Below are 23,392 nucleotides of genomic sequence, written 5' to 3' on the forward strand. Positions count from 1 at the left end.
TGGCCATGAGATAATTTTTATTATGTGATTTGACAGTTTTATCGGAAAAACTGCATTTAGAGTTTTTTGTGGGAAAGTTCTTTTCTGGATAGTCTTTTGTTTAACTTTTAAAGTTATTCAGAAGGAAGCTCTGTTTATCTTTTAAAGGCCTTAAGTTCAGAAAAGAAAGGCAGTAGAATATCTGAGGTAAGAACATGGGCTCTCTGGAGAGACTGACAGTTAAGAACCAGCTCTTACACTTGACAGTTTATGACTCTGGATAGTAAGATGACCCCTTTACAGCTCAGTTCCTCTTCTGTAGAATGAGGATAACAGAGTGCTGTGAAGGTTCAGTGAGAATATTTAATATCCCTTAACTGTACACTTAAAAATGGTTAAGTTGCTAAATTTTGTTATGCATATTTTACCACAATTATTTTTTAAAAAGGGAAAATGCACTAGGCAAAAATAAAATAATACAGTAAGGTTTATTATAAAAACTATGTTCTTCCTATCCCAGAGTATAGTCCTTCTCTCATAGTATTGCTTCCTTTGGATCTCTGAAGATATTTTGGAGCAACACACAGCAGCCTCCTTAAACCTGCTCTCTGCACTCCACTCTGAGGTGAGCTCAGTAGACGGCTCTCAGCCCTGTCCTGCAGCTTTGTCATCGAGGGAGTGACCTGGGACCTTCTCTTCCTGCTGGCAAGCCTGCCTGCCTTGGAGCCCAGTGACCTGGTTGTTAAAGACAGTTGATTCTGCTATGACTGGCAAGGCCTGCAGCCAGGCTGGATGATCTGTGCAGTACTCCTATGCATCACTGGAATCTTGTTCGCCTGAGTGGCAGATGCAAATGTTAGCACAATCAGAAACACAGCTCCTTACCTGAAGAAGTAGTATCTCTCATCACTCTAGGCTCTGCCAGTACCTGCTGAACGCAGAACCAGCTTCATGCTGCCCCTCCCCCATGAGGGCCTTATATTTTATGATGGCCCTTCTCTCTAAGGGTGGGGCCTTAGGCTCCCTTCTGAATGGGAGGCTGTTCTAAGCTTATTTCTAAATTAAACTCATCCCTTACCCTGGGGGAAAAAAAAGAAATTTTAGAGCAAGGAGGTTGATAAAACATGTATATTAAATGCAGTGTAAGAGGGGTAGAGCATGAAAACAAGCCTTTCTCACAACTTAGCCTCCCAAGGTTTTTGCTTCAGAGAGAACTGCATACCAGTTTCCTGTGTATAAACCAAGTAACTGTTTCATACGTATCCTTCTAGAGATATTGTGTCCTTTTTGATATATAGACTGTTGCACATCCCACTGTTATGCATCTTATTCTTTCCCCTTAACAATAGGTCTTGGTGGTTATCTGGCAAGATAGTTAAAAGTATATACTGTGGAAAACAGTTTGGCAGTTCCTTAAATAGCTAAATATAGAATTACCATATGACCCAGCAATTCCATTCCTAGATATATACCCAGAAGAATTGAAAACAGGTACTCAAACAAATACTTGTACATAAATGTTCATAGTAGTACTGTTCAAATACCCAAAAGATGGAAACATTCCAAATGTCCATCAACAGATAAATGGATAAACAAACATACAATGGAATATTATTCAGCTGTTTTTGTAAACGAAGCACTGATACATGCTGCAATACGGATGAACCTTGAAAGCGTTAATGCTAAGTAAAAAGCCAGGCACAAAGGCCACATATTGTATAATTTCACTTAAATGAACTATGTAGAATAAGTAAATCCATAGACATACAGCAAATTGGTGGTTGTCAGGTGTTGAGGGTGAGGGGAAACTGGGGATTGAATGCTTAAAGAGTATGAAGTTTTCTTTTGTGGTGGTGAAAATGAATATGTTTTGGAACTTGACAGAGTTGATGGTTGCACAACATTGTGAATGTACTAAATATCACTGAATTAAACACTTTAAAAGATTAACTTTAGGGGCAAGGGTATATAGCTCAGTGGTAGAGAGTGCACTGGGTTCAGTCCCCCAGTGTACCTTTGTAAATAAACAAACAAATACATACACACACACACACCTAATTACTCCCTTCCAAAAAAAAATTAAAAAGGTTAACTTTGTGAATTTCACCTTAATTTAAAAAAATTTTTAATAGATGTTCAGGCCCCACCCTGAAGAGTTTTCAAATCTGTTGTGGAACCTGGAGAGGAATAGCAGTTTTTGTGCTAAAATGCAGGGTGCCTAGCATTGCTGAGACATCTCAACAGGGCATAAGACAGTTCATTGGGGCTCTTGGTCCGTTCTTCCCTGTGTGTCAGTTCTCCAGACAAGCATTGTCTTAGGGACAGTGTAAGTGGAGAATTGGGCTACACAAAGTCTGTGCATCTATTTGAGGTTCACCTTGAAATATTTACATTTTGAGGTCAGTGACATGATGCGATCTTTTAGGAAGCCAGAAGGAATGTTTCTTTGCAGCCCAGCCCCACAAAGAAGAATTTAAGTCTGGGATGATTTCCATTTGGCAGTATATTGGAAGCTTTGTCTTTGTCCTCTGCTTGCCTTTATGTACCTTAGGCCTGCTGCTCTCTATCTCCAAGGCACTTGAACTGACATTGACCTGTGGCAACTGCTTGATCAAGATGGCCAAATAATAATAGTACCAGGTTCAAGTTCATTATGAACAAATGGGCAGATGCTAGTTTGGGTCTTCTTGCCAGAGGTTTCCTATGTAGCCTGTAACAAATTACATGGCTTTATGTTTTTAATTTAATTTCCCAAGTGTTTAATGGTGTTTCCAGTGTGCCAGGCACAGTCCTAGGTATGGGTGAACCTGGAGTTGATAGGACAGGTTTCTGCCCATTACACTGACACAGTTTCTTCCTCTGACTTAAAGTACACATGTAAATGAATAGAATACATGTTACTTTCTTAACAAAGGACCAAACCAGTGGAATGGAGGAGGGTATTGGAGAAGACAGTGCTTATAAAAAGTAGCCAAGTTTATTGTTTGAACAAAAATCTGATTCCAGTTTGGTTGTTAATTTTAGGAATCTGGAGAAAAGACTGTAGTTTGACTTCTATTTTCAATTTTATAGTCCTCATAGCTTTGCTTCAAGAGGGTGCTTTGTAAGGCATCCTGTAAGCTTTTATTCATGTGTGTTTAGGTACAGGAAGTGTGGCTCTTGTACAAAAACAGATCTTAAACCACTGAAATAGTATCATTATGTTCTGGATAATTGAAGTAGGTTTCTTTAAGCTTTAAAACTTGTTTTATTCCTGTAGTGAATGTCTTCTTTTTCTCTCTTATAGTATCTGGGTCTTTAGCTTCCCTGTGTAATGATTGAGGTATTTCCTCCTGAAGCGCTTTTGAGGTCTGTACTTGGAATATATTGCCCTGCCTTAGGATTCTGGCCTGGCCTGAATGACCACCCTCCTGTTTTACATTTCTGAGCCTGATTTACAGGGTTTTCTCCTACTTACTTGTCACAAGCTACACCTCTTTCTCACCCAAGCATGCATTTTTCTAAACTGCTATGAATTGAACTACTGGCCAATTAGACTTAACAAAGTTGTCTAAAATAAGAGCAAATGAGTTCATAAGGGGGATCTGAGTTTTAACACTCCTTGTTACAGATAATTGAAGTTTCTGACTATATGAGGAGCTTCTATAATTCTCTAAGGATGAATTCTTAAACTACTGAAACAGTGTCCTAGGAGGTAGTTCACCACTGGTGTACATAGCTGGTCTTGTTGTAACTATTTTCTTTTTAAAATTTGCATGGAGCAAATAGGTTATATAAAGTTTCTTTGCTCCGGGAAACTTATTATTTTCAAATTTGTTATTCAAACACTTAACTGTTAAGTGCCTGTGCAACAATGGTGAATAAGAGAGATGATTCTTACACTAATACTCATTGGATTTTGGCAGGAAGGAACTTTGGAGGGGTATGATGAGTGAGGTAGAGAGAGATGTTACATGCTGGAGAAGTACCTAAAGGGGACTGATGTAAGTTGGGGGCTCAGGGATGGCCTTAAGAGAGAATGACTTAGTCTTAAGTATGAGATTATGTAAAGTGGAGGAAGGGTAGGTGGCATATATTCAGGGTAGAAGAAAGAGGAAGGAAGAAAGCATGGCTTAATATCCTGAGGTATAGGATATTTTATTGTTTTGGCCAAGGGTGGTTGTATGTGTTAGGCTTTATGATTTCATAAATTTATATGAAATTAAATTTGGAATTTATAATTATTTCCTTATCTTAAGTATAAAATTTTGTACACACATTTCATCCAGAATTTTTTTGCACCACTTGCATTGCCACTATTCCCTTCTACAGAAACTAACAATGGCAAAACCTAGGGTTGGGAGAAAGTTTTTATGTACTCTAGGATTATCAGTCTTCATAATGAAATTTACAAGATTTAAAAAAAGGTTTTTATTTATTTTTTGCAGGGCGAGGTAATTAGGTTTACTTACTTATTTTTGGAGGAGGTACAGGATATTGAACCCAGGACCTTGTGCACACTAAGCATGCGTGCGCTCTACCACTTGAACTAGTCTTAAAATTTCATTTTAAGTTTTCAAGTTTAGTTTACAAAAGACTAGACAATTTTTGCTTTTATAATAGTCTTATGTACAATATTGATTTGTAGCAATATGTTTGGAGAGAAAAACAGTATAACAATATAAAAGTTTAGCTGGGCATATGGATGTCAACAAGGTAAGTCTTGATGAATTAAGCTTCTAATCTGTTGTGTCTACTGTGTTTAATGAATGCACTAATAGGTAAAAATTAAGTAATGTCCAAAGCTATGCTGTATTAAATGCTTTTATTGCTTGGGTGGTTGAGAAATGGTAGAAAGCTTGCCATAACCACGATTTCTTTTGTGTAATTAGTCTCTTTGAAGAATTATGAAGTAAAATGATAATTATCTCAACTGTGCTGAATTAGTAATTTTTAAAGCTATGATTATTTTATCTGCATGGAAATTTATTCATTATCTTTCCAAAATATTGTAAAGGTCTTGATCCAGCAGAAGCAGCGTAGTTATTCAGTTGAATTATTTCTACTTCCGTTTCTTGGCTGAAGAATTGTTTTGTGCCTGCTTATAATGAATGTTTGGCTAATAAGTTTATGTATATATAATGCATTGTAACCTGATAGCACCATCTCAGATGTCTTTGGTGGCTCCTTCTCTGCCAAAAATGAGCTTGAAATTGTGCAGAGAGGCAGATTTCCTGTGAATCTAAGGAAATAAGTATCGTAAAATGTATAGTCCCTAAACAAGTTATCAAATTATTTAGCTAATTTAGTTTGTAGAATTCAAATTACCGTCTGCCTTGCAGTTTAGCTTGGAGGCATAACACACCAAACCCCCAACTCACCTAATTTAAAGCTTATTTTAATTTTCCAAGAGAAATATCAGGAGAGGCTTAATCCACTTCTCTGAGATAACAGCATGATAATCAGTCAAGGAAGAATCAGACTTGAGGGCATTAGAAAAGGTCCTCAAAAAGTATTGAGAGAAATATGATTGTGGGTTTAAAACAAATTGGCATTGGGTTAAGGATTTCATAATTGCCATTCAGAAAGTTCTAAAAAGTGGATATATTTGATGGCAAAACCTGAACTAAACTGATGAAAGGTTGTGTAGTATTTTCCTATTTAATGTGAATATCTGTTTATTTTACTGAAGAACTATCAACTCACTGGGTTTGTTACAAAATGTTTGGCATTTGCACCATATTGCCTTTCTAAATCTGAAGAATTCTGAATTTAGAAATGTCTGACCCCAACCAAGGCTTTTGGATGAAGAATTGTGGGCATATAGTTCTGGACAGTGAGAGATGAGCTGAGTCTTTTTAATGGGAAAGAGGAGGGTGGGATCAGGTATGGATGGGATGTGCACTTTGGGAAAATAAGTATTTGCTGAGCTGGTAAAAGTTTAATTTTAGGAAAAACATCTTTTTCAGATCAGGCCATATTATAAACTAGCAGTTGGAATTTGAATGAGTTGCCGTTTTTATAAAATAAGACCTAAATAATAGTGACACGGTTATTGAACATGAACCTATTTTCAGTATAGGTAAGCTCTTTTTGTGTAATATCTAATTTAATCTTCATACTGGCTCTATTTAGAAGGTTCTGTTCTCCACTTGACACATAAGGAAACTGTAAAGGGGCACAAAGCCTGTAAGATAGAGCCTGGATTAACTTTCAGGTAATGGAGCACCTTTGCTACTACTATAAACTGCCTTCTTTTTAGTCCTTTAATACCTATAACTGAAATTAATTTCTAAAAGAACCTTTTACTTTGGTTGGTCTATATGAGACCTATCAATGTAATGAGTATTTCTGATTTTATTGAGTAGTCTATATAGTAGATGCTGTATGCTCATGAGACACACCCGGGATGGAACTCAGATGTTGAAACCCCAAAATAATCTTTGGTCAAGTAAGATTGGTGGTAGTGTTTTGGGTGGGAAAGGGATGTGGGTAAGAATCACCTGGAACTCAGAGCTTTTGTCAGCTGGCCCATTCGAGAATCTGTGGATCGGATAGGGATTAGAGTGCATGTGATTACACTTGCCTCCAATTACAGTTAATGATCATTATTCACAAGGTAAGACAACCATAGTGGTAATGCACGGTTTCCAGGCCTTTTCTCTTTTGCTTGGGAACACTTAATAGAATACAAGTAAGGAATGCTTATACACCTTAATAACTCTTGGCCTCAAAACATAGTTATTTACTAGATTGGGGAAAGTTTCATTTTAGAAAAAAACACCACTATAGTCAGGTAACGTTGAGTCTGCTCTAATTTATGGATAAAATAAATTGCTTGCAATCTTCAGTACTTGAGCTATTATTAACAAATTACTTTTGATCCCCTATCATGAATCTCTTCATCATGGTTGAAAACTGCTGCCCTCTAAAATATTCCAAGAGTTCTGGTCTCTTCGTTATGGCTTTTTGCCATGTCTAAGGTGAAAAGATGGGTGTTTGGTCTTTTTTTCTCCTCTTTATGGTGGTATTTCATACATAAATGTAGGGACTAGGGAGTTCTATATACAGTGGTGTGTTACTTGTAAGTCTTGTTTGAAAAGAAGTGACTTCCTACTTGAGGAATGAAACTTAAGGCCAATTTGGGAAAAAGGGGAAGTAACTAAGAGGAAGTAATTTTGAAGGCTAATACCTAATTTTAGTAACTTAAGCTTTTGAAAGTTTCCTTTTAAAAAGTTAGAAAATTAACTCTTTCTTATACCAACAGGTTTTTAATCTATTAATTTAGGAAAGCTGGGTTTCTTACCATTAATTCAGTTGGTGAACACATACTTCTGTTCAGTGCTATTTTTGACCCTGTTAGGCATTGTAGGGAGTATGGAAATGAAGATAGTTATCCCTTGGAGGATTGGCTCCAGGACCCTGGCAGATGCTTCCATCCCTTATATAAAATGGTGCAATATCTGCATGTATCTTATGCATATCCTTCCATATACTTTGAATCATTTCCAGATTATGTATAATACCTAATACAATGTAAATACTATGTAAATACTGTAGTCCGTTAGTATCCACAGGGAAGTGGTTTCGCGACTTGCCCTGGATACCGAAATCTGGATGCTCAAGTCCCATAGTCAGTTGGATTCAGCCAACCATGAATCATGTATTCCTATTTATTGAAGAACGGTATATAAGTGGGGTTGTGGAGTTCAAACTTGTGTTGTTCAAGGGTCAACTGTAGTAAATTCAATGTAAATGATATGTAAACCTTTGTAGGCATGTGACAGATTCAAGTTTTGCCTTTTGAAACTGTCTGGAATTTTTTTCTCCTGAATATTTTTGATCCATAGATATGCAACCTGTAAGATGCAGGGTGCTTACTGTGTAGTCTTTTTTTACTGGTGCTTTTGGATAATAGTACCCAACAGTAAAACATTAGCTGTTATGTGCTAGGTATTGTTTATTCTAAATGCTTTCCTGTATTAATTCATTTCATAATTACCACTGTCCTGTGAGGGTAGGAAACATTTTCCCCATTGGTACAGATTAGGAAGTAAAGGCACAGAGAGAGGAGTTAAAGTAACTTACCTAAAGAGCCACAGCTGCTTTGAACCCTAGCATCTGATTCCAGAGCCTTCTGTCTACCAGTGCAAACAGTATTAAGTGATGCAAGCTTACACAATCATTTGGGAAACAGCACTGAGTAGACCAAGTGCTATAAGAGTTCAGGGATGAAAAAGAAATTATACTGGAGTAGCCAGCAAGTCATCTCTGGGAAGGGTGTAACTCTTGGCCTAAAAGGAGATAAAGGGGAGTGTTATGAGTGGTGCATATCTGCCCTTGGCAATGTTAAACTGCTTGAACACAGATAATCTTGTCACCTTATATAAGAGAGAGAGGGCAATGTGCTCCTGTCAGATTCAGTATATAGGAGGTTATAGAAAAGCAAGATGGATATCTGCATATGTACTACTTGCTTCCCCCTCCTTTTTTTGCTAATATACTGTATAGACCTTTCCAAGTCAGTAAATATTAAAATTTATTTTATTAATCATTTTTTAAAACATAATACATATATTTTGTAGATTCAGAAGATGTAAAAGGACATGTTTCTAGAGGCAACCATTGCCAAGAGTCTCTTGTGTATTTTTTGAGAGTGTGTATTTACCAGTGTTCATTGTTCTTGAATGAATGTTTTTTTCATATTATTTTTCATTAAAGGTTTTTACAAGATACTGAATATAGTTTCCTGTGCTATACAGAAGAAATTTGTTTTTTTATAATCTATTTTTATATATAGTGGTTAACACTTGCAAATCTCAAACTGCCAAGTTTATCCCTTCCCACCCCCTTTCCCCCAGTAACCATCAGATTGTTTACTATGTATGCAAGTCTTTCTGTTTTGTAGATGAGTTCATTAGTGTCCTCTTTTTTTCTTTTTTTTTTAGATTCCACGCATGAGTGATATCATATGGTATTTTTCTTTCTTTTTCTGGGTTACTTCACTTAGAATGATGATCTGCATGTTCATTCCTGTTGCTGTAAATGGCATTTTATTCTTTTTTGTGGCTGAGTAGTATTCCATTGTATAAATATACCACAACTTTTTTATTTAGTCATCTGTCATTGGACATTTATGTTGCCTCCATGACTTGACTATTGTATATAAGTGCTGCTATGAACATTGGGGTGCATGTATCTTTTTGAATTAGAGTTCCCTCTGGATATATGCCTAGGAGTGGGATTGCTGGATCATGTGGTAAGTCTATTTTTAGTTTTTTAAGGAACCTCCATACTGTTTTCCATAACGGCTGCACCAAACTACATTCCCACCAACAGTGTAGGAGGGTTCCCTTTTCTTCATACCCTCTCCAGCATTTATCGTTTGTGGACTTTTGAATGATGGCTGTCCTGACTGGTGTGAGGTGATAGTTCATTACAGTTTTGATTTGCATGTCTCTGATAATTAGCGATATTGAGCATTTTTCATGTGCCTATTGGCCATTTGTATGTCTTCATTGGAGAATTTATTGTTTAGGTCTTCTGCCTGTTTTTGGATTGGGTTCTTTGTTTGTTATTAAGTTGTATGAGCTGTTTATGTATTCTGGAAATTAAGCCTTTGTCAGTTGCATCATTTGCAAATATTTTCTGCCATTCCATAGGCTGTTTTGTTTTGCTTATGGTTTCCTTTGCTGTGCAAAAGCTTATAAGTTTAATTAGGTCCCATTTATTTATTTTTGCTTTTTGTTCTTCAGTAAATGTTAACTGTGCCCCTCTGCTAGACCCTGTTCTGTGTATTTGTGCATTCCACCATTACGCAGTGGTATTACAGTGTAAATACTCAGCACCTTATTTTTTAATTTAATAATCTATCTTGGATACTTAACCAGTCCTTGAAAGGGACACCTAGGTTTCTTTCTAATCTTTTGTTGTTACAATAATATAAATATTGCTGAAATGACCGTTCTTTTTTGTTTGTATTTTGTTAAGTGAACATAAATATTTGCATCCATGTGTATGTTTGTAAGGTAAATTCTTGTAAGTGGACTTGCTGGTTCAAACGATATATGCAGTTTAAATCCCTATATTGCCAATATTCCTACAAAGAAATTGCTCCCTTCATTAATAACAGTGTGCTGTTTTTATGGCTCAAACCTTTTAATACTCTGAAATTCTTCAGTCTCACTGGGGCTTACAATCCATTGATCTTACTACCTTTTTGAGGGGAGGTAATTAGATTGATTGATTGATTGATTGATTGATAGAGGTACTGGGGATTGAACCCAGGACCTTGTGTATGCTGAGCATGCAGTCTACCACTGTACCCTCCCCCACTTACTGCTTTTTCAAAGCCCCTCAGTCTTCTACAGTTCTCACTTTCCTCCTCATTCAATTTAGAATTCATAGTTCATCACTGTAATCACCCCCAGTATATATTCTTAACTCTTTCTCCTTTCGTCTTATCTATCAAAACCTTGGCCCTAGATTAAATCCAGCTAGTCACTTACTCTACCCTATCCATAACTGATTGTAGCTGGAGAAGGAAAAAAATACGCTGACTGGTATCACTTTGAACTTATGACCCCTAACCTCATAGGTGACCCTTTACTAAGTTAAGCATTGCCCAGCAGTCTCACTAAGATTCTTTAGTCCATTTATTCTGTTTTTAGGACAATATGGCACCCCCTTCTTTAGCTGAAGCTTTCCATTGACTTTCCGTTGTTTACAGAATAAAATACAGGTTGCTGTGCATGGTATTTTAGAACCTCCAGTCTAACCATCAGTCATCTTTCCAGCTTCATTGTCTCCTCTCTGAATTCTTAATTTAAGGTAATTTGCTCAGGCTGTTCCCTCACATTAGAAAGTATTCCTGAGCTACCACCACTCTTCTCAACTCCTTCCGGGAGGGGACTAGTCCTTATTCTTCAAGGTCGAGGTCAGATGTTACTTTCTTGTGAAGCCCTCTAGCAGAATTGCTTGCTTTTCTCTCCATTCAAACCAGAGAGTGTAAACTTCTCTTACAGCATTTAATTGCATTGTGTTGTTTTCTCTAAGAATGTGTTTCATATAAGGCTGCTCCCTAGTACCTAGAATAGGGAATGACCCATAAACTATTGGTTTGGATTAGATTTATCAAGGGTAGGGGAAATAAGAATTGAGACAAGGCCACTGGACCTGGCAAGGAGGTGATCACCACTGTACTTGAAGTAGCAGGTGGTTGGAAGAGTGACTGACTAGGGAGGAAGCATGAGGGATGGATGGGAGTACCTCCCAGAATTGACCTTAAAATGACCTGATATTTGCTGCAAATATTTTCCAGAAAAATCTGTAACATGAAATTATGGGTATGTCTTCTTTGGCAGATCCTTGTAGCGTGCAAAAAACCAGAGCATCATATAAGAATCCTGTGTCTGCCAGATAGCCTTGGGAGAATTGTTTAGAATAGTCCTGTCTTGTAGACTCTCTGTGATGATGGACATATTATATATCTGCCTGTCCAATACAGTAGTCATATGTGGCTGATGAGCATTTGGAATGTGGCCAGTGTGACCAAAGAAGTGAATTTTTATATTTGAATTAATTAAACTACTAAAAAAATTAAAATAGTCACATGTGACTAGTGACTGCCATGTTGGACATTGAGACTGTAACAGTACCACCTTTGGAAGTAAATGCAACCCAAACATTTCTATCTCTTGTGTCCATTCTTCAGGCAATGCTCTGCTTCCCTGAATACATTTTTTCATTATTTTTATTTTCCAGTTAATGACTTATTGAAGTCTGGCTTCCTTCTTGCTTGTGAATAATTTGTTGTTTTGTTTTATTTTATTTTTTTTAATTTTTTTTAATGGAGTTACTGGAGATTGAACTCAGGACCTCATGCATGCCTAGCATGCATGCTACCACTGAGCTATACCCACCCCCACCCTCCCACCCCCCAGCTTATGAATAATTTAGATATGAAAGAAGTTCTGCTAAGTGTGTTGAAGAGAACCTTCACAAGTGCTTCCTTTGAAAGGTGGATTGAATTCAAAATTTTATTTCTCTATATAACAGCCTACAGTGTAAATTACATTGTAGGTTTTGTTCATTCAGCAAACACATGTGGAGAGCCTACTGGTGTGTGGCACTACATGCTTGGCATTGGTGACATAAAGATGAATAAAACCATCCCTGCCCTAAATTAGCTGTCAGTTGGTAGGAGTCTCCCCCTCTACTTAGCAGAGGCTCTGGGGAGTGAACCCAGGACCTCGTGCATGCCAAGCATGCGCTCTACCATTGAGCTGTAACCCCCACTGGAGGAAGTCTTGTTTAAAGTAGGTATGAGGATTTTTATAAAGGAGATTGTGTGGGGAGGGAAAATGAAATGCAAGAAGAGATTAGGAAAGAAGTAACTTTGCCATCTTGAAAGGTAAATATTTGCTAGATAGACAAGAGGTGGGAAGGCTTCCTGAGCAGAAGAAAAGTGTGATATGCTTTTATCTTTTTTACTAAATTGTATTGTGCAGATGTTAATGGAACAAATCTAGAGTAAATTGGACCCTTTACCTGGGCACTTGGAGATGACCTTTAATTTCAGAGAAGATTGTTGGGAAACATTGCTTTTGCACTGTAGTCCTTAAAATCCAGAAGGTGTCTGCCTATGGGTAGCCTTGTGATCCAGGCTTAAATTTCTGAACTTTGATCCTTGAGCTGATTTTTCTGTTCCTCCATCTTTTTTGTCTAATTCTAGGTGAAGTTCTTGTTTGTTACATTAGCTTAATTACTTGGTAAAGCCAACTTTGTAGGCAGCTAGGTAGTTATTAATGGTTGGTATATAAACATATAGTAGGTGCTTGATATATTGTCATTGAAATGGCTCATGAATCCTGCGGTGCCTTAGTTTAAGCAACTTTCTACTTGACTTTGTTTCAGATAAACTATAATTAAAATCCCAGATCATGATGGTGTTTACAACAACTTGCTAGCTACACTTGTCACTTTAGACTCTTTGAGGAACTGTTCGGTTACTTTTTCACCACTCTTCATTAAGCAGATTTTTTACTTTGATTCTGCATTTTCCCTTTGATTATCCCTTCTTTCATATTAATAACCGTGACTCCTTTTATTTATTCCTGGAAGAGTTTTATTTGGCTTCTCTAGTGCCACCATTAAAATTTGTAATTTTTCCTTAGAATCCTGGACCTAGGATTACACCGTATGTTTTTCCAGTCTAACTTATGTTCTATCTATATTTCTTTGTTACATGCTTACTATTTCAGACCAACTATTATTTCAGATAAGGTATGAACTAAATCCTGACATGAGCTATCAGGCTGATTGCCTCTGGCAGCCAGCCTGTGGCCACTATAGATAAAATACAGGCACCAGCCAGCAAAGGAAAGCCTCCTTTTCTCTTGTAAAACTTATTTGCTTCTGTCTTCTAAATCATTGTGAAGACTTGGGCCTACTAATAACTTTTTTTTTAGTTAAAATGCACATAAAATTTGCCATCTTAGCCATTTTTAAGTGTACAGGTTAGGTGTATTAAATGCACTCACACTGTTGTGCAGCCATCACCACCATCTATTCCCATAGCTCTTTTCATCTTGTAAATCTGAAACTCTATATTCATTGTTATTATTCCCCTGCCTCACACCTGCAGATGCTCAAGTCCCTTATATAAAATGGCATAGTACAGTTGGCCCTGCATATGCACAATTTTCACGTCTGCAGATAAGGAGAGCCAACTGTATTTACATCTTTCATCAGACCTGGGATGTTTTTGGTTATTAGTCTTCAAATATTTTTTTCTTTTCTTTTCTTTTCTTTTCTTTTCTTTTCTTTTCTTTTCTTTTCTTTTCTTTTCTTTTCTTTTCTTTTCTTTTCTTTTCTTTTTTCTTTTCTCTTCCCTCCCCTCCCCTTCCCTTCCCTTTTTTCTTTTCTTTTCCTTTCTTTCTTTCCTTTCTTTCTTCCTTCCTTCCTTCACTCCTTCCTTCCCTCCCTCCCTCCCTCCCTCTCTTCCTTTTATTTTTTTTTTTTTTTGGTAGAGGGTAATTAGGTTTCCTTATTTATTTTTAGAGGAGGTATTGGGGGTTGTGTATGCCCAGGACCTTGTGTGTGCTGAACATGCGCTCTACCACTTGAGCTATATCCTCCTCCCTCTTCAAATATTTTTTTCTATTCCTTTCTCTGTCTTTCCCTTCTAAGAGTCCTGTGATGCTGATGTTGGTATGCATGAGTGTCTCACAGATTCCTCAGGCTTTATTCATTTTTTTTTTTTCTTCATGCTCTTTGGATAATTTCAGTTATCTTGTCTTCAAGTTCACTGAGCCTGTTCATATAAGCTGTTGAACTCTTCTGGTGAGGTTTTCATTTTAGTTATTGTACTTTTCAGCGCCAGGACCTCTGACTCCTTTTTAAAATAATTTCTCCATCTTTATAGATACCATCATTTTTATTCAGACATAATTTTCCTGATTTTCTTTAGTTCTTTGTTCATGCTTTCCTTTAGCTCGTTAAACATTTAAGGTGATTTAATGTGTATGTTTTGTAATTTTTTAATTGAGAACTGGATATTCTGAGTATTATGTTGTGGTAATTATAGAAATCAGATTCTTTACCACCTCAGGGATTGCTGGGTTTTGCTTGTTGAGGGCTGGAGCTGTCTATGACTTTAATAAAACTATTTTTGCAAAGTGTGTTCCTTGTTGTGTGTGATCATTCAAGTTTATGTTCTGTTGGCTTGCTGACCTGACAGATTTCCTTGAATGTCTGCCCAAAAGGGCATGGAAAAAGTAAAAAACAAGTACAGTTGACCCTTGAAAATGCAGGGGGTTAAGAGGCGCCAACCCCCCCCAATACAGTTGAAAAATCTGTGTATCACTTTATAGTTGGCCCCCCATGTCAGTGGTTCTGCATCCATAGATTTAACCAACTGCAGATTGTGTTGTACTATAGTATATATTGAAAAAAATTCACGTGTAAATGGACCCACACAGCTCAAATTCATGTTGTTCAAGAGTCAACTGTATTGTCTCTTTAAATCCCCTTCTACTGGGAAGCCACTTTGGCTTGTGTCAGTTGGAAACATTGGCCTCTATGCTGGCACCAGTGATCAGTTATCAAAACATACAACCCTACCTTTTTGAGGATGTGGTCCTTATTACCCATTCTGGCTCCCACCGGGAGCCTGGCCATGGCCCCTACTGCTACCCTCCTCCCACCTAGGGGATGGCATTGATGGCAGCTACCACAAAGCTGAAATTCACTGTAATTTACTGGACTTGTCATCAAGCTCCCAAGCTCCCCCCAGGCATTGCAAGGGTTCTGTTAGACTCTAAGAGTTCCAAAATTGTTGCTTCAGATAGTTTCTGCCAGCTCATTTGTTATTTCAGCAAAGGGATAGATTCCTAGAGCTTACTACACCTCCGATTAGAATTTGTTGAAGACTATTCTTTCCCCCATTGAATAGTCTTGGTAATATTGTTGAAAACCAATTGATCCTAAATGTGAGGGCTTACATCTGGATTCTCAGTTTTATTCCATTAATCTGTAGGTTATCTTTATGCCAATACCTTAGTGTCTTGATTATCGTTCATTTGTAGTTAAGTTTTGAAATCAGGAGATTCAGTCCTCCAGCTGTGTTGTTTCAAGATTGTTTTGGCTATTCTGAGTGCCTTGGATTTCCATATGAATTTTAGGAGCAACTTGTCAATTTCTGGCAAAAGTGCAAGCTAGGATTTTGATAAGGAATGCATTGAATCTGTAGATTAATTTGAGAAGTATTGCCACCTTTACAATATTAAGTCTTCCAATCCATGAACACAGATGTCTTTCCATTTATTTAGATCATCTTTTTGCAGCCCTTTCTCCCCAGCTTCCTTTTTCTCCTTATTTATGTGCCTAGAATCACAAGCATTTAGTTAAAGGTGTAGAAGCCTTGACTCCTACCACTTTGTAGAAAATAAAAGAGAAATTGCCAGAAACAGCAAACAAATAATGCCAATATAAACTTTTTGTTTTGTATGAACACATTTAATTCTCACAACTGCACTATGGGATAGAGCCTAATATTCTCATTTTACAGATAAAAGAGATTGAAGCACAAAAATGCTGACTTGTCCAAGGTCACATAGCTAACCAGTAAGGGACAGAACAAGGCACTGAACTAACAACAATCTGATCCAGAGTCCATATCCCTAAACACTCCACTCTCACTCTCCTCTCTCTACCCCAAACGTCAGAAAGCAATCCTGCAGCTTTTATTAGTGTCCTTTTCTCTCTTGCCTATCCAGGCAAATCTTGGTGACATCGTGAAAGATTCAGTTAATATATAACTTAAGGTGATTGATTACTCTGAATCATTTCTCCTTAACTGAGTTTTTGGTATATTTGATCAAAAGTCCTGTGGTTGTAAAAATCATGTTTCACATCTTCCCCAGTTTTCTAGCCTTTTATGACTTTTTGCACACATTCTTTGATTGTCATTTACACGCCAGAGGAATAGAGCTGCCAAATGGCAAATATACTTGAGTTGCTGTGAAGTCATTAGTTTGATTCTAGTGTGTCTTAAGTCTGTTTACTCTTATTGAGGGACGGATGATGTCAAGCAGGGGTTGTGGCTTTCTGAGTTTCAGGAAACTCTGCTCCAGTAAGACTGATCAGTGGTGGCCAGCTCTTTTTACAAGTCTAATGATTCCCTGTGGTGACTACAGCCTGTTTGCACTCCTGCTAGCCTTGCACAGTGTGGGAGTGGTCTGTCCTTCAGACATCTCTCAGCTGTTAAGAGTGGCTACTTCCTGCACTTGGGTAGGTAAACCACAACAATGCATTAACATTCAGTTCTCTCCATTTCACCCAGCAGTCTTGGTGATTTCCTCATGTTTGTGTAAGCATGATGTTGACTCACATTTGTCTGAATAGCTTCCTGAAGGAAGGCTCTCTGGAGCTGTTTGGTGCCTAGAATTTAGTGTATAAGATTCTAGAGTCTTCCTAAGTTAAATTGGATTGGGAATTACAAATAACTGCTAACTGAACCAAAGCAAATATTGTAATGCACTAATGATTGGCTGACTTTCTTATATTTTTAATCCTTTAGTCATTAGTTTTCAATTAATGAAAATATCCTTTTGAGGTGAATATCTTGGATACCTCAGTGGTTCTCAAAGTGGTCCTGAGACTAGTGGTATTAGCATCACCAGAGAATTTGATAGAAATGGAGATTCTCAGCCCCTTCCACAGAACTACTGAATCAGAACCTCTGGTGGTGTGTCCCATTAGTCTGAATTTAAACAAGCCCTCCCTCCAAGTGATTCTGATGCATGCTAAGCTTTGAGAACCTCTGATTTAGTGTATGTGTAGCTTTATTGTAGGAGTAAAATGAAGCACCCACCTACAGGTACCCCAGAATATTTTTTAGTGAGTCTTAATAGTTTCTCTGAAATCATTTTATCTACTTCTTAGTCATTGATAGTCTGACCTACAACTGTTAACTCTTTTGGCTTCTTTCTTTTATAAAATCGCAATCTGCATCTTTGTATGTTTCATAAGTATCTTATTTCCCCACTTGGATTGAATGTCTTGGTCTGAAGTAATCCTTTTTCATAAAAGCAGCTTTCTAAAATGGCCAATAAATACAGGGAAAAGTGTTCAACTCTATTAGTCATCAGAGACATGCAGATTAAAGCCACAATGAGATATCACTACACATCCAACAACTTGACTAAATTTTAAGAAGTACTGTTGAATGGAAAGCAACTGGAACTCGCATTTACCACTGGTGGGAGTGTACAACTACTTAGCAAAACCGTTTAATAGTATGTACTAAAGCAAAACATTCTCTTAAGTATAAAACCACAGAAATGTTTAGTAAATAAGTATACCAAACACATGTGCCTGATTTGTCATAGCAATATTCCTAAAGGCAGAAATAATCAGTCAAGAGCAGAGTACTGCACAGCAATGAAAGTAAACAAAATGCTATTTGAAGCAACCTGGATGAATCTCTGAAAGATTGTTAAAATAAAGTAACCCCAAACAAAATTTAAAATCCAGCAAAGAAATTTAAACCCAGGCAAAACAATCCACAGTGAAAGAAATCAGACTAGTCTAGGAATGACTTAGAAGGAAGGGGACACAAATGGACTTTCTGGGATACTGGTTGTGTTGTGTTGTGTTGTTTGTTTGTTTCTTTCTTTCTTTCTTTCTGGTTGTGTTGTTTCTTGATCTCGGTGGTGGTTTCATAAATGTGCTCACTTTGTGAAATTCATTATACGCAAATTTTTTGTATACCCCCAAAATTATCTCCTGGTGTATTAATTAGTCCTCTTAACACTTCTTTCCTTGTGCTTTATATCATGGTTTTCTTTATTGCTTCCTTCTGACATCTTAAGACCTTTTGAGAATTCAGCCTTTGTGTGTGTGTGTGTGTGTGTGTGTGTGTGTGTCCCTACCCCCACCCCACCTTTTTTTTTTTTTTTTTTTTTTTGCATGTACACAGTTTAAGTTGAGATTGATTGAGCAATAGTCCAGGAAGGTTTGTCTTTCATGATATAATCATCTACTAGGTGTTTGTTTGGGTTTTATAGGCTCTTATAAAATGCAGATGCAGCTGAAAGAGTTGAGCCTATCATTTATACTTTGTATGTTATTACTACAGTCTATTGGTTTTTCTCACACCTAGCTGAGAGCATGGCTCAAGGAATTGAAGTTTGTTTTATAAGAATTGATTTGGGGTAGAAAGGAGCACTAAATAAAGAAAGGCCAGAAAAGGTGCTGGCTGGTTGTTTGCTTTCATCTAGGAAAGCAACTTTTCCCTTCTGCAAATGGGTTCTTGCTTCATTGTTCTAAAACTTTCAGGATTAGGAATAAGGTAGTGGTTTATACTTAGGGTTCAGCATTACTCCATTTGTGTCATCATAAGGAAATGATCTTAGATAGACAATTTGGTAAAGCAGAAGAACTCTGGAATAGCCTAAATTGTTGGGATAAACCTAGGTTAAATAAAGTTTTAGCAGAGCAATATAAGAATTGGGGGCAGCACTCAAAAGCTTACAGATCATCTCATAATGAATGGAAGTAATCATTTTGGAACATGACCTCCACCATTAATAATATTGGGACAGACAAGAGTTGGGAGACCATAACTTTGAGACTAGCTATGAAACTTGTGCCACAAACTAAAGCTCTTCATTTCCAGAACCGTTTTGAGATCAGAGTTCTTTGGCTTACTGCTTGAGCTTGAGTAGAATGCATCTGCCAGAGGTAGTACTGGTCTTCACTTTGGATCAGCTGCTACTGTATCTGGGCTCTCACCAGAAGCTTGAAAAATTCTAGCTTGTGGTTTGAGTAAGCTGATTATTTTGCTGGTACTTTTGTGACTGCCTATGGAATTTTTCCCCCCAAAAGTTGGTATCTTGGATCCTGGGCTAGATGTCCTTTATAAGTAAGATCTTAAGCTAGTTTATTTTAGGAAAATTCATATAGATTGTGTCCTAAAATGAATTTTAAGCAGAAAGCCATTTTTCTGCTTAAAGGCTACTAATAATAAACAGTTGTTGCCAAATTAGTCTCCTAGTACTCTTGAGTAGTTCTTGGCCTGTGTAGATGGAAGTGGTTTGAGTTGCAGTTTATTCTCTTTACAGGTAGATTCTTCAGATAACTTAACCTGGGCAAAGTATAGGTCTCACCTGTTTAGAGCACTGTAGATAAACTCTATAAGACACATGGAGGTGAAGCTGGTTAGTTAGACTTGGTTCTCTAATGTTTTGAGATTAAAGATATATTAACAGTGTTTTGTTAGGTGAATAATTTCGTTTGAAAGAAATTTGGCCTGGTTATCAAAGCAAGCGGAGTTTGGGTTAAATAAAGTTTCAAATTTTATATCTGAATCAAGTCAATTTTTAATTTTGAATCTAAGATCCAAAAGAGCTCTGCTTTTATTGCTTTATAAATCCCAGGTTCCCACAGCCATCTCCTGAAGTTCGATTAACTTGCTAGAGTGGCTCACAGAACTCAGGAAAATATTTTACTTATTAGATTACTCTTTCCTATAAAAGGAACAGTCAGATGCATAGGGCAAGGTGTTTGGGAAGGGATGAAGAGCTTCCATTGCCCTCTTTGGGTGTGTCACCCTTATAGCACTTCCATGTGTCCACCAACCTGGAAGCTCTCTGAACCCCGCCCTTTTGGGCTTTGGTTGGGGGGAGGAGGGTCTCATGCAGATATGCTTGATTGCCTCACTGGCCAGTGGTAATTAATCCAACCTCCAGCTCCTCTTTCCTATTTGGGGGTGAGGGGTGGACTGAACGTTCCAACCTCCTAATCACATGGTTGGTTCCGCTGGCAACCAGTCTCCATCCTTAGTGATTCTCCAAAAGTCACCTTATTAACTTAAACTCAGGTATGGTTGAAAAGAGCTTATTATGAATAACTGGATATTCTTCACCTAGATCACTCTGGAGCTATTTGAGGACAAAAGACCAAATATTAAAACAAATAACTCTCCCATTGCTCATATCACTTAGGAAGTTACTAGGGTTTTAGGAGGGAGCTGTGTGCCAGGAACTGGGATGAAGACTAAATATATATATATATATTTCTTACTATAAACATACTATCACAATTATACACTTAAAATTGGTTAAAATGGAAAATTCTGTTACATATTATTATTGCATCTAAAAATAATCTAATATACCAAAAGCCATTGAATTGTATACCTTTTCGCCCAGCTTTATTGAGATATAATTGATATGAAGCACTGTCTAAGTTTAAGGTGTACCAAGTGTTGTGTTGATACACTTATATTGCAAAACAATTACCACCAAAGCATTAGCTAACACATACATCATGTCACATAATTACGGTTTCTTTTTCGTGGTGAGAACATTTAAGATTTACACCTTTAGCAACTTTCAAATATATAATATAGTATCATTAAACTAATAATCATTATATGCTATGCATTAGATCCTCAGAATTGTATACTTTAAATGGGTAAAAGGCAAAAGATTTAGTTGATCTGAAGAGAAGCCAGAGTGTTTAAATGGGTAAATTACATGATATGTGAATTGATTTCAATAAAAGTATTTTTTAAGAAAGCTTTTATATGTGTGTATACACACTTTATAGAATACTTATATATTCACACTATATAACACACACTAGAGTAGCTTCTTTTCACATGTGCCATGTTCCCCCCCGTCCTTCTCGCCCCCTGACCAGTTGGATGTCACATGCCTTTCATTGAGTGTTAGTGGGCACAGGGTTCCCATGGCATGTTTGCTTTGTAGACCTGGCCTAGTTTATCTGTTTACTGACAGAAATCGAGGCTAATGGAGTTTGATTTGTAGGCCTCTTTGGCAATGAGTAAATCCTTTGTTGTCTCTCCCAGTTGCACACATTACATTTCAGCCACTTCTTTAAAAACATAAGTTTTTAAAACTATGTACCTTTTGCTAGAACACTTTTTCAGTTTGAAAATAAGTATATTTTAATAACATACTGCCCTTATATTCAGTAAAATCTAGTAATTGTAAGCTTCTTTCCTCATTGGTAAATTGAATAAGTATACCTGCCTCTGCAAGTTCAGGATCAAATCAGTTCCTATCAAATGTACATCAGGAAGTGCATTGTGATAAACCAGTGTAGGTAAGGTATCATGGTGGCTCATGAAGGTCCACAGAGTTTGTTAAGATCTGTTGTAGTATAGCATATTTTGAAACTCCTGACACCATTTGTATCATTAAAGAGAGAACCAGAAGAATGACTAGCATAGTGTGTTTTTTGAAAAAGTTGTATGTCACGTTGTAGGGTGAGGCAGAAATGGAGTCAGGAGCTACAATTAGCCTGTATTAGTGGTAGGCATCCCTCTCAGACATGACAGTGGTTGTCCTCCAAGCACCCAACCCTCTGATGGGGCCAGTGAAGGTACATGCCTTGGAAAGTGCTTCATCATCAGTGCCAGCAGAAGAGTTCCCCTGAAAAGGGGCATTGCTCTGAGTATAACCATGTCAGCTAGGATTTGAACATCACAGAAAAGATGTTCGTATTCTCTGTTCTCAGTGCTTTCAGGAGAGGATGTTTATGTCCAGACAGCCCTTACTTCCTCTTGTGGAAGGAAGGTGGTGGTTTCCTGGAGGGTGACCTCTTGCCATTCATTCCCAGCACTACTCCTCAGCAGGGCCAGTACTGTCCTGAGTCCCAATCTTTGATAAGTTTTCAGTCTTTGAACAAATAAAATAAAAGTTCCTGCTTTCTAATAGAAACTTTTAAATAACACTTAGTAATTTTTTTTTATTGTATTTTATGCTTTAACCACTAGATCATTGAATGCCAGCCACAGACAGCCACCCACGTGGCCTGTTGGGTTTATTCTATTGCTGTGTATCAAGTATAGCTTAAAGTATCAATATCAAGCATTCTAGATACATTTGGAAGGTCCTTCCTGACTTTTTTGGTGTGGTCTTCAGTAACTTTGTCAATGAGACTGTACCAGGAGGACAGTGGGGCTTCCAAGTTGCCTACAGAATAGTAATTGACAACAGAGCAAGACAAAAGAGGCAATGCAGGCTCCAAGTCCAGGCCACCTTAATTTGTCATTGTTGTGGCTGGTTTTGAGATGTTGCACCAGTCACTGATACTGCATATGTTCCCATCCTGGGAATGTTCTTGGTCTTGAAAATCGGGCCAAGGCTGGGCCCAATATGTTTGATACACTGTCACCCTGTGAACAGTAAAAATTAAGAGCAGGCATCTTTGTTGTGGTGCTGCCTGGCTTTCTGACGGCATTTTCCAGGGATGTTTTTAGACATGAAGGATCCAACTGCAACACAGTGATGATAGGAAGCATGTACTTAAAACTGAAGGCTTTTGAAAGGCAGATAGCAAACATTATATATGGTATATCAGGCCTAAATGGGAAGCTGGAATGTTGAGTCTCCAGAAACATCCCCAGTAAGTCAGATAGAAGTAGCTTCAGGTTGATTTACTCTGGTAGTCTAGCTTTTCAAAGGAATGCCATTGAAATTCTCTGCTGAGCATAGGGCATGTCTGGGGCCAGTTAGTATTCCACACTGAAGTCTTTTTCAATATTTTAATGCTTGGCCTGTGGAAGTTTGATTGGAATTTCAGTTTTTTGAGTCTTTATAGGGTTTAAAAATCAGTATTTTGGGGAACCAGTCCCCTTCTTTAGGCTTTTATTCCTCTGTGTGTGGATCCCACTCAACATATCCTTGCCACATTAAGGCAGCTGGGAATACAGCTCTAAGTGGGATAGGCCAAGCCAGAAGTGCAGTCTCTGACCTAAAGGAACTTAAACCCAGGAATGGATATGAGTCAAGCACAAAGAAAGAAACTGCCACATCTCACCTAGATTAGGATGCCTGGTATAAGAACCAAGACTGGTCCGAAGCCCCACTTGGAGGTAACATCTTATTTCTGGAAGTGGAAG

The 23,392-nt window shown here is 37.6% G+C and overlaps 1 protein-coding gene across 2 annotated transcripts in view; it reads left to right on the plus strand.

The window, feature by feature from the left end:
• RHOA (ras homolog family member A) overlaps positions 1-23,392 on the plus strand; it is a 45,032-nt gene that overhangs the window by 7,256 nt on the left and 14,384 nt on the right. Inside the window, exon 1 of one of the 2 annotated variants that reach the window (XM_014563760.2) lies at positions 22,375-22,380. The exons of the other annotated variant lie outside the window; for it this stretch is intronic. The gene's annotated coding sequence lies outside the window, so the exon portion shown is untranslated. Of the gene's footprint in view, positions 1-22,374; positions 22,381-23,392 lie in introns of those variants that run through there. 2 annotated transcript variants of the gene reach the window in all.

The sequence above is a fragment of the Camelus ferus genome, chromosome 17 (assembly GCF_009834535.1).
Source record: "Camelus ferus isolate YT-003-E chromosome 17, BCGSAC_Cfer_1.0, whole genome shotgun sequence".
NCBI classification, from domain to species: Eukaryota; Metazoa; Chordata; class Mammalia; order Artiodactyla; family Camelidae; genus Camelus; species Camelus ferus.